This window comes from Oncorhynchus clarkii, chromosome 9, assembly GCF_045791955.1.
Source record: "Oncorhynchus clarkii lewisi isolate Uvic-CL-2024 chromosome 9, UVic_Ocla_1.0, whole genome shotgun sequence".
NCBI classification, from domain to species: domain Eukaryota; kingdom Metazoa; phylum Chordata; class Actinopteri; order Salmoniformes; family Salmonidae; genus Oncorhynchus; species Oncorhynchus clarkii.
Genome location: NC_092155.1, coordinates 2,661,629 through 2,682,086, shown reverse-complemented (window position 1 = coordinate 2,682,086; position 20,458 = coordinate 2,661,629).

Below are 20,458 nucleotides of genomic sequence, written 5' to 3'. Positions count from 1 at the left end.
GACTGACCTGCCCTTAACCAACAGTAGACCTCACAGTGAAATGCTGACTGACCTGCCCTTAACCAACAGTAGACCTCACAGTGAAATGCTGACTGACCTGCCCTTAACCAACAGTAGACCTCACAGTGAAATGCTGACTGACCTGCCCTTAACCAACAGTAGACCTCACAGTGAAATGCTGACTGACCTGCCCTTAACCAACAGTAGACCTCACAGTGAAATGCTGACTGACCTGCCCTTAACCAACAGTAGACCTCACAGTGAAATGCTGACTGACCTGCCCTTAACCAACAGTAGACCTCACAGTGAAATGCTGACTGACCTGCCCCTAACCAACAGTAGACCTCACAGTGAAATGCTGACTGACCTGCCCTTAACCAACAGTAGACCTCACAGTGAAATGCTGACTGACCTGCCCTTAACCAACAGTAGACCTCACAGTGAAATGCTGACTGACCTGCCCTTAACCAACAGTAGACCTCACAGTGAAATGCTGACTGACCTGCCCTTAACCAACAGTAGACCTCACAGTGAAATGCTGACTGACCTGCCCTTAACCAACAGTAGACCTCACAGTGAAATGCTGACTGACCTGCCCTTAACCAACAGTAGACCTCACAGTGAAATGCTGACTGACCTGCCCTTAACCAACAGTAGACCTCACAGTGAAATGCTGACTGACCAGCCCTTAACCAACAGGTGTAGACCTCACAGTGAAATGCTGACTGACCTGCCCTTAACCAACAGTAGACCTCACAGTGAAATGCTGACTGACCTGCCCTTAACCAACAGTAGACCTCACAGTGAAATGCTGACTGACCTGCCCTTAACCAACAGTAGACCTCACAGTGAAATGCTGACTGACCTGCCCTTAACCAACAGTAGACCTCACAGTGAAATGCTGACTGACCTGCCCTTAACCAACAGTAGACCTCACAGTGAAATGCTGACTGACCTGCCCTTAACCAAGAGTAGACCTCACAGTGAAATGCTGACTGACCTGCCCTTAACCAACAGTAGACCTCACAGTGAAATGCTGACTGACCTGCCCTTAACCAACAGGTGTAGACCTCACAGTGAAATGCTGACTGACCTGCCCTTAACCAACAGGTGTAGACCTCACAGTGAAAGTGCCCTTAACCAACAGGTGTAGACCTCACAGTGAAATGCTGACTGACCAGCCCTTAACCAACAGGTGTAGACCTCACAGTGAATTGCTGACTGACCTGCCCTTAACCAACAGTAGACCTCACAGTGAAATGCTGACTGACCTGCCCTTAACCAACAGTAGACCTCACAGTGAAATGCTGACTGACCTGCCCTTAACCAACAGTAGACCTCACAGTGAAATGCTGACTGACCTGCCCTTAACCAACAGTAGACCTCACAGTGAAATGCTGACTGACCTGCCCTTAACCAACAGTAGACCTCACAGTGAAATGCTGACTGACCAGCCCTTAACCAACAGTAGACCTCACAGTGAAATGCTGACTGACCTGCCCTTAACCAACAGTAGACCTCACAGTGAAATGCTGACTGACCTGCCCTTAACCAACAGTAGACCTCACAGTGAAATGCTGACTGACCTGCCCTTAACCAACAGTAGACCTCACAGTGAAATGCTGACTGACCTGCCCTTAACCAACAGTAGACCTCACAGTGAAATGCTGACTGACCTGCCCTTAACCAACAGTAGACCTCACAGTGAAATGCTGACTGACCTGCCCTTAACCAACAGTAGACCTCACAGTGAAATGCTGACTGACCTGCCCTTAACCAACAGTAGACCTCACAGTGAAATGCTGACTGACCTGCCCTTAACCAACAGTAGACCTCACAGTGAAATGCTGACTGACCTGCCCTTAACCAACAGGTGTAGACCTCACAGAGAAATGCAGACTGACCAGCCCTTAACCAACAATACATTTAAATAAATTACTAAAAATAATAAGAAATAAAAGGAACAATTAAAGAGCAACAGTAAAATAACAATAACGGGACTATATATAGGGTATTACGGTACAGAGTCAATGTGGAGGCTATATACAGGGGGTACCGGTACAGAGTCAATGTGGAGGCTATATACAGGGTATTACGGTACAGAGTCAATGTGGAGGCTATATACAGGGTATTACGGTACAGAGTCAATGTGGAGGCTATATACAGGGTATTACGGTAAAGAGTCAATGTGGAGGCTATATACAGGGGGTACCTGTACAGAGTCAATGTATACAGAGGCTATATACAGGGTGTACCGGTAGAGAGTCAATGTGGAGGCTATATACAGGGGGTACTGGTACAGAGTCAATGTGGAGACTATATACAAGGGGTACTGGTACAGAGTCAATGTGGAGGCTATATACAGGTTATTACGGTACAAGGTCAATGTGGAGGCTATATACAGGGGGTACCAGTACAGAGTCAACGTGGAGACTATATACAGGGGGTACCGGTACAGAGTCAATGTGGAGGCTATATACAGGGTATTACGGTACAGAGTCAATGTGGAGGCTATATACAGGGTATTACGGTACAGAGTCAATGTGGAGGCTATATACTGGGTATTACGGTAAAGAGTCAATGTGGAGGCTATATACAGGGGGTACCTGTACAGAGTCAATGTGGAGGCTATATACAGGGGGTACCAGTACAGAGTCAACGTGGAGACTATATACAGGAGGTACCTGTACAGAGTCAATGTGGAGGCTATATACAGGGTGTACCGGTAGAGAGTCAATGTGGAGGCTATATACAGGGGGTACTGGTACAGAGTCAATGTGGAGACTTTATACAAGGGGTACTGGTACAGAGTCAATGTGGAGACTATATACAAGGGGTACTGGTACAGAGTCAATGTGGAGGCTATATACAGGGTATTACGGTACAAGGTCAATGTGGAGGCTATATACAGGGGGTACCGGTACAGAGTCAATGTGGAGGCTATATACAGGTTATTACGGTACAAGGTCAATGTGGAGGCTATATACAGGGGGTACCAGTACAGAGTCAACGTGGAGACTATATACAGGGGGTACTGGTACAGAGTCAATGTGGAGGCTATATACAGGGTATTACGGTACAGAGTCAATGTGGAGGCTATATACAGGGTATTACGGTACAGAGTCAATGTGGAGGCTATATACAGGGTATTACGGTAAAGAGTCAATGTGGAGGCTATATAGAGGGGGTACCTGTACAGAGTCAATGTGGAGGCTATATACAGGGTGTACCGGTAGAGAGTCAATGTGGAGGCTATATACAGGGGGTACTGGTACAGAGTCAATGTGGAGACTATATACAAGGGGTACTGGTACAGAGTCAATGTGGAGGCTATATACAGGGGGTACCAGTACTGAGTCAATGTGGAGGCTATATACAGGGTATTACGGTACAAGGTCAATGTGGAGGCTATATACAGGGGGTACCGGTACAGAGTCAATGTGGAGGCTATATACAGGTTATTACGGTACAAGGTCAATGTGGAGGCTATATACAGGTTATAACGGTACAGAGTCAATGTGGAGGCTATATACAGGGGGTACCGGTACAGAGTCAATGTGGAGACTATATACAGGTTATTAGCCTGGCTGAACGTCATTTCCGGTCACGACTTACAGACTTGTTTTTGAGTTGCTGTGCGTTTTGTTGCCAACCTATTTTGCTACCTGACAAATTTACGGTTTTTACTTTTTAATTACGTTTATATTTTTGTTTTTTCCTACTCAACTTTTTCACTCCGGACGCTTTATCTGGACACGGTTCGTCAGGACCTCCAACAGCCGAAGCTAAGTAGTAACATTAACATGACGCCTTCTAATTGCAGTCGCTGTACTCGCCTTACGGCGAGGATAGCTGTGCTACAAGACCAGCTTCAGACGCAATCGCTAGGCAAGGGTAATTTCAGTGTAGGAAAGGATGAAACCGCGTCTGTGCCACCAGTAAGTACAGATAGTAGTATAAATCCCCTGGCACAGTCCCCGCAGCCGGACAACTTTCTCACGGTTTCTGGAAGGAAATGCTGTAGGAACGCTCAACCGGTGTCGCTCATTCAGCCGACAGAAACTTTCAACCGGTTTTCCCCATTAAGCAGCGGGTCGGAGTCAGATATATATATGTGTGTGTATGTATATATATGTATATGTGTGTATATGTGTGTGTATTATATATATGTGTGTATATATATATATATATATATATATATATATATATATGTGTATATATATATATATATAATGTGTGTATATATATATGTATGTGTGTGTGTGTATATGTGTGTATGTATATATATATATATATATATATATATATATATATATATATATATATATATATATATATATATCGATATATATATATATATATATACTCCATTTTTTTATTCAAATGGAATGTAGTAGAACAGCAAACACACAGCAAACACACACATGGCCACTGCGCCTGCTACTCCTCTTCATTTCCATATGAAATAGCCATTGGGTGCTGGGGGCGAGTGCAGGCCCACAACAATGGCCGGAGTTGAATGGAACAGCACTTCACCTTAGTGACGGTTCCCTCTGCTCTACACAATACATATATGTTTATTTTATGTGATGATAAAAGGCTCATACACTACAAATATTTGTTTTAATGTTTTTCTTTCACATTGATAGCGACTCCGACTGGGAGCCCCTGGTGCCAATCTGCCCGCTCTACCTCTGCCCCCTCTACTCCTGCCTCCAGTGGTGTTCATATGCCACAGTTCATTACTGCAGGCATGACTGTGCCTCAGGGCCAAAAGGGTACAGCATGGAGGCGTCGTTGTGTTCTGTGTCGCATGAAATGCACCACTTGTAAAGCAGAGGCAAACTGAACATCAGAAAGAGACTGCTATGGGACATGGCACAGGCAGCAACATATTATGACGAGGACTTCCAAGGGGTGTACTGTTTTTTTTTTTATATTTATTTTCTAATATATATATATATATATATATTTTTTTTTGTGTGTGCTAGAATTGCTTTTTGATATGTTCTATATAGTTATAGGTCATTTCACCAATTCGGCCACTTGGGTACAATTGGGCAACTTGTGTGGGACACCTGGGTGACTTCATGCTAAATGTCATGTAGCTCACCCATTCCTGAAGTTATCAGTCTGAAACTGCACACCTACAGTTCCCCTCTTGTGGTATCCATCAAAATTATCTCCAGCATCCTATCTGACTGTGTGGCTATTCTAGTACATGTGAAAGATGATACTACAACAATAAAAAACAGAAAACGTATGCTCTCTTTTCTTCCACCAGATCTACTGTGTTATATTCTCCTACATTCAATTACAATTTCCACAAACTTCAGAATGTTTCCATTCAAATGATACCAAGAATATGCATATCCTTGCCTCTGGGGCTGAGCTACAGGCAGTTAGACGAGGGTATGTCTTCAGGCTGAAATTGAGAACAAGGGATGCAGCCATAAGAGGTTATTAAGCAACGAGTCAGAGGCCGAGCCTTCTCTTGTCTCTACTCCTCCCGTTACGGGCTCTGAGACGCCGAAGCTTCCCACCATTAGCTCTGACAAATTGAAAACTCTAGTCATTGGCGACTCCATTACCCGCAGTATTAGACTTAAAACGAATCATCCAGCGATCATACACTGTTTACCAGGGGGCAGGGCTACCGACGTTAAGGCTAATCTGAAGATGGTGCTGGCTAAAGCTAAAACTGGCGAGTGTAGAGAGTATAGAGATATTGTTATCCACGTCGGCACCAACGATGTTAGGATGAAACAGTCAGAGATCACCAAGCGCAACATAGCTTCTGCGTGTAAATCAGCTAGAAAGATGTGTCGGCATCGAGTAATTGTCTCTGGCCCCCTCCCAGTTAGGGGGAGTGATGAGCTCTACAGCAGAGTCTCACAACTCAATCGCTGGTTGAAAACTGTTTTCTGCCCCTCCCAAAAGATAGAATTTGTAGATAATTGGCCCTCTTTCTGGGACTCACCCACAAACAGGACCAAGCCTGACCTGCTGAGGAGTGACGGACTCCATCCTTGCTGGAGGTTGCTCTCATTTTATCTACCAACATAGACAGGGCTCTAACTCCTCTAGCTCCACAATGAAATAGGGTGCAGGCCAGGCAGCAGGCTGTTAGCCAGCCTGCCAGCATAGTGGAGTCTGCCACTAGCACAGTCAGTGTAGTCAGCTCAGCTATCACCATTGAGACCGTGTGTCTGTGCCTCGACCTAGGTTGGGCAAAACTAAACATGGCGGTGTTCGCCTTAGCAATCTCACTAGGATAAAGACCACCTCCATTCCTGTCATTATTGAAAGAGATCATGATACCTCACATCTCAAAATAGGGCTACTTAATGTTAGATCCCTTACTTCAAAGGCAATTATAGTCAATGAACTAATCACTGATCATAATCTTGATGTGATTGGCCTGACTGAAACATGGCTTAAGCCTGATGAATTTACTGTGTTAAATGAGGCCTCACCTCCTGGCTACACTAGTGACCATATCCCCCGTGCATCCCGCAAAGGCGGAGGTGTTGCTAACATTTACGATAGCAAATTTCAATTTACAAAAAAAAAATGACGTTTTCGTCTTTTGAGCTTCTAGTCATGAAATCTATGCAGCCTACTCAATCACTTTTTATAGCTACTGTTTACAGGCCTCCTGGGCCATATACAGCGTTCCTCACTGAGTTCCCTAAATTCCTATCGGACCTTGTAGTCATATATATAATATTCTAATCTTTGGTGACTTTAATATTCACATGGAAAAGTCCACAGACCCACTCCAAAAGGCTTTCGGAGCCATCATCGACTCAGTGGGTTTTGTCCAACATGTCTCTGGACCTAGTTTTGTCCCATGGAATAAATGTTGTGGATCTTAATGTTTTTCCTCATAATCCTGGACTATCGGACCACCATTTTATTACGTTTGCAATTGCAACAAATAATCTGCTCAGACCCCAACCAAGGATCATCAAAAGTCGTGCTATAAATTCACAGACAACACAAAGATTCCTTGATGTCCTTCCAGATTCCCTCTGTCTACCCAAGGACGCCAGAGGACAAAAATCAGTTAACCACCTAACTGAGGAACTCAACTTAACCTTGCGCAATACCCTAGATGCAGTTGCACCCCTAAAAACTAAAAACATTTCTCATAAGAAACTAGCTCCCTGGTACACAGAAAATACCCGAGCTCTGAAGCAAGCTTCCAGAAAATTGGAACGGAAATGGCGCCACACCAAACTGGAAGTCTTCCGACTAGCTTGGAAAGACAGTACTGTGCAGTACCGAAGAGCCCTTACTGCTGCTCGATCATCCTATTTTTCTAACTTAATTGAGGAAAATAAGAACAATCCGAAATTCCTTTTTGATACTGTCGCAAAGCTAACTAAAAAGCAGCATTCCCCAAGAGAGGATGACTTCCACTTTAGCAGTGATAAATTCATGAACTTCTTTGAGGAAAAGATTATGATTATTAGAAAGCAAATTACGGACTCCTCCTTAAATCTGCGTATTCCTTCAAAGCTCAGTTGTCCTGAGTCTGCACAACTCTGCCAGGACCTAGGATCAAGAGAGACGCTCAAGTGTTTTAGTACTATATCTCTTGACACAATGATGAAAATAATCATGGCCTCTAAACCTTCAAGCTGCATACTGGACCCTATTCCAACTAAACTACTGAAAGAGCTGCTTCCTGTGCTTGGCCCTCCTATGTTGAACATAATAAACGGCTCTCTATCCACCGGATGTGTACCAAACTCACTAAAAGTGGCAGTAATAAAGCCTCTCTTGAAAAAGCCAAACCTTGACCCAGAAAATATAAAAAACTATCGGCCTATATCGAATCTTCCATTCCTCTCAAAAATTTTAGAAAAGGCTGTTGCGCAACAACTCACTGCCTTCCTGAAGACAAACAATGTATACGAAATGCTTCAGTCTGGTTTTAGACCCCATCATAGCACTGAGACGGCACTTGTGAAGGTGGTAAATGACATTTTAATGGCATCGGACCGAGGCTCTGCATCTGTCCTCGTGCTCCTAGACCTTAGTGCTGCTTTTGATACCATCGATCACCACATTCTTTTGGAGAGATTGGAAACCCAAATTGGTCTACACGGACAAGTTCTGGCCTGGTTTTAGATCTTATCTGTCGGAAAGATATCAGTTTGTCTCTGTGAATGGTTTGTCCTCTGACAAATCAACTGTAAATTTCGGTGTTCCTCAAGGTTCCGTTTTAGGACCACTATTGTTTTCACTATATATTTTACCTCTTGGGGATGTTATTCGAAAACATAATGTTAACTTTCACTGCTATGCGGATGACACACAGCTGTACATTTCAATTAAACATGGTGAAGCCCCAAAATTGCCCTTGCTAGAAGAATGTGTTTCAGACATAAGGAAGTGGATGGCTGCAAACTTTCTACTTTTAAACTCGGACAAAACAGAGATGCTTGTTCTAGGTCCCAAGAAACAAAGAGATCTTCTGTTGAATCTGACAATTAATCTTAATGGTTGTACAGCCGTCTCAAATAAAACTGTGAAGGACCTCGGCGTTACTCTGGACCCTGATCTCTCTTTTGAAGAACATATCAAGACCATTTCAAGGACAGCTTTTTTCCATCTACGTAACATTGCAAAAATCAGAAACTTTCTGTCCAAAAATGATGCAGAAAAATTAATCCATGCTTTTGTCACTTCCAGGTTAGACTACTGCAATGCTCTACTTTCCGGCTACCCGGATAAAGCACTAAATAAACTTCAGTTAGTGCTAAATACGGCTGCTAGAATCCTGACTAGAACCAAAAAATTTGATCATATTACTCCAGTGCTAGCCTCTCTACACTGGCTTCCTGTCAAAGCAAGGGCTGATTTCAAGGTTTTACTGCTAACCTACAAAGCATTACATGGGCTTGCTCCTACCTATCTCTCTGATTTGGTCCTGCCGTACATACCTACACGTACGCTACGGTCACAAGACGCAGGCCTCCTAATTGTCCCTAGAATTTTTAAGCAAACAGCTGGAGGCAGGGCTTTCTCCTATAGAGCTCCATTTTTATGGAACGGTCTGCCTACCCATGTCAGAGACGCAAACTCGGTCTCAACCTTTAAGTCTCTACTGAAGACTCATCTCTTCAGTGGGTCATATGATTGAGTGTAGTCTGGCCCAGGAGTGGGAGGGTGAACGGAAAGGCTCTGGCGCAACGAACCGCCCTTGCTGTCTCTGCCTGGCTGGTTCCCCTCTTTCCACTGGGATTCGCTGCCTCTAACCCTATTACAGGGGCTGAGTCACTGGCTTTACTGGGGCTCTCTCATGCTGTCCCTGGAGGGGGTGCGTCACCTGAGTGGGTTGAGTCACTGATGTGGTCATCCTGTCTGGGTTGGCGCCCCCCCCCCCCCCCCCCCTTGGGTTGTGCCGTGGCGGAGGTCTTTGTGGGCTATACTCAGCCTTGTCTCAGGATGGTAAGTTGGTGGTTGAAGATATCCCTCTAGTGGTGTGGGGGCTGTGCTTTGGCAAAGTGGGTGGGGTTATATCCTTCCTGTTTGGCTCTGTCCGGGGGTGTCCTCGGAGTGGGCCACAGTGTCTCCTGACCCCTCCTGTCTCAGCCTCCTATTTATGCTGCAGTAGTTTGTGTCGGGGGGCTAGGGTCAGTTTGTTATATCTGGAGTACTTCTCCTGTCCTATTCGGTGTCCTGTGTGAATCTAAGTGTGCGTTCTCTAATTCTCTCCTTCTCTCTTTCTCTCTCTCGGAGGACCTGAGCCCTAGGACCATGCCCCAGGACTACCTGACATGATGACTCCTTGCTGTCCCCAGTCCACCTGGCTGTGCTGCTGCTCCAGTTTCAACTGACCTGAGCCGATGACTCCTTGCTGTCCCCAGTCCACCTGACTGTGCTGCTGCTCCAGTTTCAACTATTCTGCCTTATTATTATTCGACCTTGCTGGTCATTTATGAACATTTGAACATCTTGACCATGTTTTGTTATAATCTCCACCCGGCACAGCCAGAAGAGGACTGGCCACCCCACATAGCCTGGTTCCTCTCTAGGTTTCTTCCTAGGTTTTGGCCTTTCTAGGGAGTTTTTCCTAGCCACCGTGCTTCTACACCTGCATTGCTTGCTGTTTGGGGTTTTAGGCTGGGTTTCTGTACAGCACTTTGAGATATCAGCTGATGTACGAAGGGCTATATAAATAAATTTGATTTGATTTGATATTACGGTACAAGGTCAATGTGGAGGCTATATACAGGGGGTGCCGGTACAGAGTCAACGTGGAGACTATATACAGGTTATTACGGTACAGAGTCAATGTGGAGGCTATATACAGGGTATTACGGTACAGAGTCAATGTGGAGGCTATATACAAGGGGTACCTGTACAGAGTCAATGTGGAGGCTATATACAGGGTGTACCGGTAGAGAGTCAATGTGGAGGCTATATACAGGGTATTACGGTACAGAGTCAATGTGGAGGCTATATACAGGGGGTACCTGTACAGAGTCAATGTGGAGGCTATATACAGGGTATTACGGTACAGAGTCAATGTGGAGGCTATATACAGGGTATTACGGTACAGAGTCAATGTGGAGGCTATATACAAGGGGTACCTGTACAGAGTCAATGTGGAGGCTATATACAGGGTGTACCGGTAGAGAGTCAATGTGGAGGCTATATACAGGGTATTACGGTACAGAGTCAATCTGGAGACTATATACAGGTTATTACGGTACAAGGTCAATGTGGAGGCTATATACAGGTTATTACGGTACAAGGTCAATGTGGAGGCTATATACAGGTTATTACGGTACAAGGTCAATGTGGAGGCTATATACAGGGGGTACCGGTACAGAGTCAATGTGGAGGCTATATACAGGTTATTACGGTACAAGGTCAACGTGGAGGCTATATACAGGTTATTACGGTACAGAGTCAATGTGGAGGCTATATACAGGTTATTACGGTACAGAGTCAATGTGGAGGCTATATACAGGTTATTACGGTACAGAGTCAATGTGTAGAAAATATACAAGGGGTATCGGTACAGAGTCAATGTGGAGGCTATATACAGGGGGTACCGGTACAGAGTCAATGTGGAGGCTATATACAGGTTATTACGGTACAAGGTCAATGTGGAGGCTATATACAGGTTATTACGGTACAGAGTCAATGTGGAGGCTATATACAGGGGGTACCGGTACAGAGTCAATGTGGAGGCTACATACAGGGTGTACCGGTAGAGAGTCAATGTGGAGGCTATATACGGGGTATTACGGTACAAGGTCAATGTGGAGGCTATATACAGGGTATTACGGTAGAGAGTCAATGTGGAGGCTATATACAGGGTATTACGGTAAAGAGTCAATTTGGAGGCTATATACAGGGGGTACCTGTACAGAGTCAATGTGGAGGCTATATACAGGGTGTACCGGTAGAGAGTCAATGTGGAGGCTATATACAGGGTGTACCGGTAGAGAGTCAATGTGGAGGCTATATACAGGGTATTACGGTACAGAGTCAATGTGGAGAAAATATACAGGGGGTACCGGTACAGAGTCAATGTGGAGGCTATATACAGGTTATTACGGTACAGAGTCAACGTGGAGACTATATACAGGGTATTACGGTACAGAGTCAATGTGGAGGCTATATACAGGGTATTACGGTACAGAGTCAATGTGGAGGCTATATACAAGGGGTACCTGTACAGAGTCAATGTGGAGGCTATATACAGGGTGTACTGGTAGAGAGTCAATGTGGAGGCTATATACAGGGTATTACGGTACAGAGTCAATGTGGAGGCTATATACAGGGGGTACCTGTACAGAGTCAATGTGGAGGCTATATACAGGGTGTACCAGTAGAGAGTCAATGTGGAGGCTATATACAGGGTATTACGGTACAGAGTCAATGTGGAGGCTATATACAGGGGGTACCTGTACAGAGTCAATGTGGAGGCTATATACAGGGTGTACCAGTAGAGAGTCAATGTGGAGGCTATATACAGGGTGTACCGGTAGAGAGTCAATGTGGAGGCTATATACAGGGTATTACGGTACAGAGTCAATGTGGAGGCTATATACAGGTTATTACGGTACAAGGTCAATGTGGAGGCTATATACAGGTTATTACGGTACAAGGTCAATGTGGAGGCTATATACAGGTTATTACGGTACAAGGTCAATGTGGAGGCTATATACAGGGGGTACCGGTACAGAGTCAATGTGGAGGCTATATACAGGTTATTACGGTACAAGGTCAATGTGGAGGCTATATACAGGTTATTACGGTACAGAGTCAATGTGGAGGCTATATACAGGTTATTACGGTACAGAGTCAATGTGGAGGCTATATACAGGTTATTACGGTACAGAGTCAATGTGGAGAAAATATACAAGGGGTACCGGTACAGAGTCAATGTGGAGGCTATATACAGGGGGTACCGGTACAGAGTCAATGTGGAGGCTATATACAGGTTATTACGGTACAAGGTCAATGTGGAGGCTATATACAGGTTATTACGGTACAGAGTCAATGTGGAGGCTATATACAGGGGGTACCGGTACAGAGTCAATGTGGAGGCTACATACAGGGTGTACCGGTAGAGAGTCAATGTGGAGGCTATATACAGGGTATTACGGTACAGAGTCAATGTGGAGGCTATATACAGGGGTACCTGTACAGAGTCAATGTGGAGGCTATATACAGGTTATTACGGTACAAGGTCAATGTGGAGGCTATATACAGGGTATTACGGTAGAGAGTCAATGTGGAGGCTATATACAGGGTATTACGGTAAAGAGTCAATGTGGAGGCTATATACAGGGGGTACCTGTACAGAGTCAATGTGGAGGCTATATACAGGGTGTACCGGTAGAGAGTCAATGTGGAGGCTATATACAGGGTATTACGGTACAGAGTCAATGTGGAGAAAATATACAGGGGGTACCTGTACAGAGTCAATGTGGAGGCTATATACAGGGTGTACCAGTAGAGAGTCAATGTGGAGGCTATATACAGGGTGTACCGGTAGAGAGTCAATGTGGAGGCTATATACAGGGTATTACGGTACAGAGTCAATGTGGAGGCTATATACAGGTTATTACGGTACAAGGTCAATGTGGAGGCTATATACAGGTTATTACGGTACAAGGTCAATGTGGAGGCTATATACAGGTTATTACGGTACAAGGTCAATGTGGAGGCTATATACAGGGGGTACCGGTACAGAGTCAATGTGGAGGCTATATACAGGTTATTACGGTACAGAGTCAATGTGGAGGCTATATACAAGGGGTACCTGTACAGAGTCAATGTGGAGGCTATATACAGGGTGTACCGGTAGAGAGTCAATGTGGAGGCTATATACAGGGTATTACGGTACAGAGTCAATGTGGAGGCTATATACAGGGGGTACCTGTACAGAGTCAATGTGGAGGCTATATACAGGGTGTACCAGTAGAGAGTCAATGTGGAGGCTATAAACAGGGTATTACGGTACAGGGTCAATGTGGAGGCTATATACAGGGGGTACCTGTACAGAGTCAATGTGGAGGCTATATACAGGGTGTACCAGTAGAGAGTCAATGTTGAGGCTATATACAGGGTGTACCGGTAGAGAGTCAATGTGGAGGCTATATACAGGGTATTACGGTACAGAGTCAATGTGGAGGCTATATACAGGTTATTACGGTACAAGGTCAATGTGGAGGCTATATACAGGTTATTACGGTACAAGGTCAATGTGGAGGCTATATACAGGTTATTACGGTACAAGGTCAATGTGGAGGCTATATACAGGGGGTACCGGTACAGAGTCAATGTGGAGGCTATATACAGGTTATTACGGTACAAGGTCAATGTGGAGGCTATATACAGGTTATTACGGTACAGAGTCAATGTGGAGGCTATATACAGGTTATTACGGTACAGAGTCAATGTGGAGGCTATATACAGGTTATTACGGTACAGAGTCAATGTGGAGAAAATATACAAGGGGTACCGGTACAGAGTCAATGTGGAGGCTATATACAGGGGGTACCGGTACAGAGTCAATGTGGAGGCTATATACAGGTTATTACGGTACAAGGTCAATGTGGAGGCTATATACAGGTTATTACGGTACAGAGTCAATGTGGAGGCTATATACAGGGGGTACCGGTACAGAGTCAATGTGGAGGCTACATACAGGGTGTACCGGTAGAGAGTCAATGTGGAGGCTATATACAGGGTATTACGGTACAGAGTCAATGTGGAGGCTATATACAGGGGGTACCTGTACAGAGTCAATGTGGAGGCTATATACAGGTTATTACGGTACAAGGTCAATGTGGAGGCTATATACAGGGTATTACGGTAGAGAGTCAATGTGGAGGCTATATACAGGGTATTACGGTACAGAGTCAATGTGGAGGCTATATACAGGGGGTACCTGTACAGAGTCAATGTGGAGGCTATATACAGGGTGTACATGTAGAGAGTCAATGTGGAGGCTATATACAGGGTATTACGGTACAGAGTCAATGTGGAGAAAATATACAGGGGGTACCGGTACAGAGTCAATGTGGAGGCTATATACAGGTTATTACTGTACAGAGTCAACGTGGAGACTATATACAGGGTATTACGGTACAGAGTCAATGTGGAGGCTATATACAGGGTATTACGGTACAGAGTCAATGTGGAGGCTATATACAAGGGGTACCTGTACAGAGTCAATGTGGAGGCTATATACAGGGTGTACCGGTAGAGAGTCAATGTGGAGGCTATATACAGGGTATTACGGTACAGAGTCAATGTGGAGGCTATATACAGGGGGTACCTGTACAGAGTCAATGTGGAGGCTATATACAGGGTGTACCAGTAGAGAGTCAATGTGGAGGCTATATACAGGGTATTACGGTACAGAGTCAATGTGGAGGCTATATACAGGGGGTACCTGTACAGAGTCAATGTGGAGGCTATATACAGGTTATTACGGTACAAGGTCAATGTGGAGGCTATATACAGGGTATTACGGTAGAGAGTCAATGTGGAGGCTATATACAGGGTATTACGGTACAGAGTCAATGTGGAGGCTATATACAGGGGGTACCTGTACAGAGTCAATGTGGAGGCTATATACAGGGTGTACATGTAGAGAGTCAATGTGGAGGCTATATACAGGGTATTACGGTACAGAGTCAATGTGGAGAAAATATACAGGGGGTACCGGTACAGAGTCAATGTGGAGGCTATATACAGGTTATTACTGTACAGAGTCAACGTGGAGACTATATACAGGGTATTACGGTACAGAGTCAATGTGGAGGCTATATACAGGGTATTACGGTACAGAGTCAATGTGGAGGCTATATACAAGGGGTACCTGTACAGAGTCAATGTGGAGGCTATATACAGGGTGTACCGGTAGAGAGTCAATGTGGAGGCTATATACAGGGTATTACGGTACAGAGTCAATGTGGAGGCTATATACAGGGGGTACCTGTACAGAGTCAATGTGGAGGCTATATACAGGGTGTACCAGTAGAGAGTCAATGTGGAGGCTATATACAGGGTATTACGGTACAGAGTCAATGTGGAGGCTATATACAGGGGGTACCTGTACAGAGTCAATGTGGAGGCTATATACAGGGTGTACCAGTAGAGAGTCAATGTGGAGGCTATATACAGGGTGTACCGGTAGAGAGTCAATGTGGAGGCTATATACAGGGTATTACGGTACAGAGTCAATGTGGAGGCTATATACAGGTTATTACGGTACAAGGTCAATGTGGAGGCTATATACAGGTTATTACGGTACAAGGTCAATGTGGAGGCTATATACAGGTTATTACGGTACAAGGTCAATGTGGAGGCTATATACAGGGGGTACCGGTACAGAGTCAATGTGGAGGCTATATACAGGTTATTACGGTACAAGGTCAATGTGGAGGCTATATACAGGTTATTACGGTACAGAGTCAATGTGGAGGCTATATACAGGTTATTACGGTACAGAGTCAATGTGGAGGCTATATACAGGTTATTACGGTACAGAGTCAATGTGGAGAAAATATACAAGGGGTACCGGTACAGAGTCAATGTGGAGGCTATATACAGGGGGTACCGGTACAGAGTCAATGTGGAGGCTATATACAGGTTATTACGGTACAAGGTCAATGTGGAGGCTATATACAGGTTATTACGGTACAAGGTCAATGTGGAGGCTACATACAGGGTGTACCGGTAGAGAGTCAATGTGGAGGCTATATACAGGGGGTACCTGTACAGAGTCAATGTGGAGGCTATATACAGGTTATTACGGTACAAGGTCAATGTGGAGGCTATATACAGGGTATTACGGTAGAGAGACAATGTGGAGGCTATATACAGGGTATTACGGTAAAGAGTCAATGTGGAGGCTATATACAGGGGGTACCTGTACAGAGTCAATGTGGAGGCTATATACAGGGTGTACCGGTAGAGAGTCAATGTGGAGGCTATATACAGGGTATTACGGTACAGAGTCAATGTGGAGAAAATATACAGGGGGTACCGGTACAGAGTCAATGTGGAGGCTATATACAGGTTATTACGGTACAGAGTCAACGTGGAGACTATATACAGGGTATTACGGTACAGAGTCAATGTGGAGGCTATATACAGGGTATTACGGTACAGAGTCAATGTGGAGGCTATATACAAGGGGTACCTGTACAGAGTCAATGTGGAGTCTATATACTGGGTGTACCGGTAGAGAGTCAATGTGGAGGCTATATACAGGGTATTACGGTACAGAGTCAATGTGGAGGCTATATACAGGGGGTACCTGTACAGAGTCAATGTGGAGGCTATATCAAGGGTGTACCAGTAGAGAGTCAATGTGGAGGCTATATACAGGGGGTACTGGTACAGAGTCAATGTGGAGGCTATATACAGGGGGGACCGGTACAGAGTCAATGTGGAGGCTATATACAGGGTGTACCGGTAGAGAGTCAATGTGGAGGCTATATACAGGGTATTACGGTACAGAGTCAATGTGGAGGCTATATACAGGGGGTACCGGTACAGAGTCAACGTGGAGACTATATACAGGGTATTACGGTACAGAGTCAATGTGGAGGCTATATACAGGGTATTACGGTACAGAGTCAATGTGGAGGCTATATACAAGGGGTACCTGTACAGAGTCAATGTGGAGGCTATATACAGGGTGTACCGGTAGAGAGTCAATGTGGAGGCTATATACAGGGTATTACGGTACAGAGTCAATGTGGAGGCTATATACAGGTTATTACGGTACAAGGTCAATGTGGAGGCTATATACAGGTTATTACGGTACAAGGTCAATGTGGAGGCTATATACAGGTTATTACGGTACAAGGTCAATGTGGAGGCTATATACAGGGGGTACCGGTACAGAGTCAATGTGGAGGCTATATACAGGTTATTACGGTACAAGGTCAATGTGGAGGCTATATACAGGTTATTACGGTACAGAGTCAATATGGAGAAAATATACAAGGGGTACCGGTACAGAGTCAATGTGGAGGCTATATACAGGGTATTACGGTACAGAGTCAATGTGGAGGCTATATACAGGGTATTACGGTACAGAGTCAATGTGGAGGCTATATACAGGGTATTACGGTAAAGAGTCAATGTGGAGGCTATATACAGGGGGTACCTGTACAGAGTCAATGTGGAGGCTATATACAGGGTGTACCGGTAGAGAGTCAATGTGGAGGCTATATACAGGGGGTACTGGTACAGAGTCAATGTGGAGACTATATACAAGGGGTACTGGTACAGAGTCAATGTGGAGGCTATATACAGGTTATTACGGTACAAGGTCAATGTGGAGGCTATATACAGGTTATTACGGTACAAGGTCAATGTGGAGGCTATATACAGGTTATAACGGTACAGAGTCAATGTGGAGGCTATATACAGGGGGTACCAGTACAGAGTCAACGTGGAGACTATATACAGGGGGTACCGGTACAGAGTCAATGTGGAGGCTATATACAGGTTATTACGGTACAAGGTCAATGTGGAGGCTATATACAGGGTATTACGGTACAAGGTCAATGTGGAGGCTATATACAGGGGGTACCGGTACAGAGTCAATGTGGAGGCTATATACAGGTTATTACGGTACAAGGTCAATGTGGAGGCTATATACAGGGGGTACCGGTACAGAGTCAACGTGGAGACTATATACAGGTTATTACGGTACAAGGTCAATGTGGAGGCTATATACAGGGTATTACGGTACAAGGTCAATGTGGAGGCTATATACAGGGGGTACCGGTACAGAGTCAATGTGGAGGCTATATACAGGTTATTACGGTACAAGGTCAATGTGGAGGCTATATACAGGGGGTACCGGTACAGAGTCAACGTGGAGACTATATACAGGGTATTACGGTACAGAGTCAATGTGGAGGCTATATACAGGGTATTACGGTACAGAGTCAATGTGGAGGCTATATACAAGGGGTACCTGCACAGAGTCAATGTGGAGGCTATATACAGGGTGTACCGGTAGAGAGTCAAGGTGGAGGCTATATACAGGGTATTACGGTACAGAGTCAATGTGGAGGCTATATACAGGTTATTACGGTACAAGTTCAATGTGGAGGCTATATACAGGTTATTACGGTACAAGGTCAATGCGGAGGCTATATACAGGGGGTACCGGTACAGAGTCAATGTGTAGGCTATATACAGGTTATTACGGTACAAGGTCAATGTGGAGGCTATATACAGGTTATTACGGTACAGAGTCAATGTGGAGGCTATATACAGGTTATTACGGTACAGAGTCAATGTGGAGGCTATATACAGGTTATTAAGGTAGAGAGTCAATGTGGAGAAAATATACAAGGGGTACCGGTACAGAGTCAATGTGGAGGCTATATACAGGGGGTACCGGTACAGAGTCAATGTGGAGGCTATATACAGGTTATTACGGTACAAGGTCAATGTGGAGGCTATATACAGGTTATTACGGTACAGAGTCAATGTGGAGGCTATATACAGGGGGTACCGGTACAGAGTCAATGTGGAGGCTACATACAGGGTGTACCGGTAGAGAGTCAATGTGGAGGCTATATACAGGGGGTACCTGTACAGAGTCAATGTGGAGGCTATATACAGGTTATTACGGTACAAGGTCAATGTGGAGGCTATATACAGGGTATTACGGTAGAGAGTCAATGTGGAGGCTATATACAGGGTATTACGGTAAAGAGTCAATGTGGAGGCTATATACAGGGGGTACCTGTACAGAGTCAATGTGGAGGCTATATACAGGGTGTACCGGTAGAGAGTCAATGTGGAGGCTATATACAGGGTATTACGGTACAGAGTCAATGTGGAGAAAATATACAGGGGGTACCGGTACAGAGTCAATGTGGAGGCTATATACAGGTTATTACGGTACAGAGTCAACGTGGAGACTATATACAGGGTATTACGGTACAGAGTCAATGTGGAGGCTATATACAGGGTATTACGGTACAGAGTCAATGTGGAGGCTATATACAAGGGGTACCTGTACAGAGTCAATGTGGAGTCTATATACTGGGTGTACCGGTAGAGAGTCAATGTGGAGGCTATATACAGGGTATTACGGTACAGAGTCAATGTGGAGGCTATATACAGGGGGTACCTGTACAGAGTCAATGTGGAGGCTATATCAAGGGTGTACCAGTAGAGAGTCAATGTGGAGGCTATATACAGGGGGTACTGGTACAGAGTCAATGTGGAGGCTATATCAAGGGTGTACCAGTAGAGAGTCAATGTGGAGGCTATATACAGGGTATTACGGTACAGAGTCAATGTGGAGGCTATACACAGGGGGTACCGGTACAGAGTCAACGTGGAGACTATATACAGGGTATTACGGTACAGAGTCAATGTGGAGGCTATATACAGGGTATTACGGTACAGAGTCAATGTGGAGGCTATATACAAGGGGTACCTGTACAGAGTCAATGTGGAGGCTATATACAGGGTGTACCGGTAGAGAGTCAATGTGGAGGCTATATACAGGGTATTACGGTACAGAGTCAATGTGGAGGCTATATACAGGTTATTACGGTACAAGGTCAATGTGGAGGCTATATACAGGTTATTACGGTACAAGGTCAATGTGGAGGCTATATACAGGTTATTACGGTACAAGGTCAATGTGGAGGCTATATACAGGGGGTACCGGTACAGAGTCAATGTGGAGGCTATATACAGGTTATTAAGGTACAAGGTCAATGTGGAGGCTATATACAGGTTATTACGGTACAGAGTCAATGTGGAGAAAATATACAAGGGGTACCGGTACAGAGTCAATGTGGAGGCTATATACAGGGTATTACGGTACAGAGTCAATGTGGAGGCTATATACAGGGTATTACGGTACAGAGTCAATGTGGAGGCTATATACAGGGTATTACGGTAAAGAGTCAATGTGGAGGCT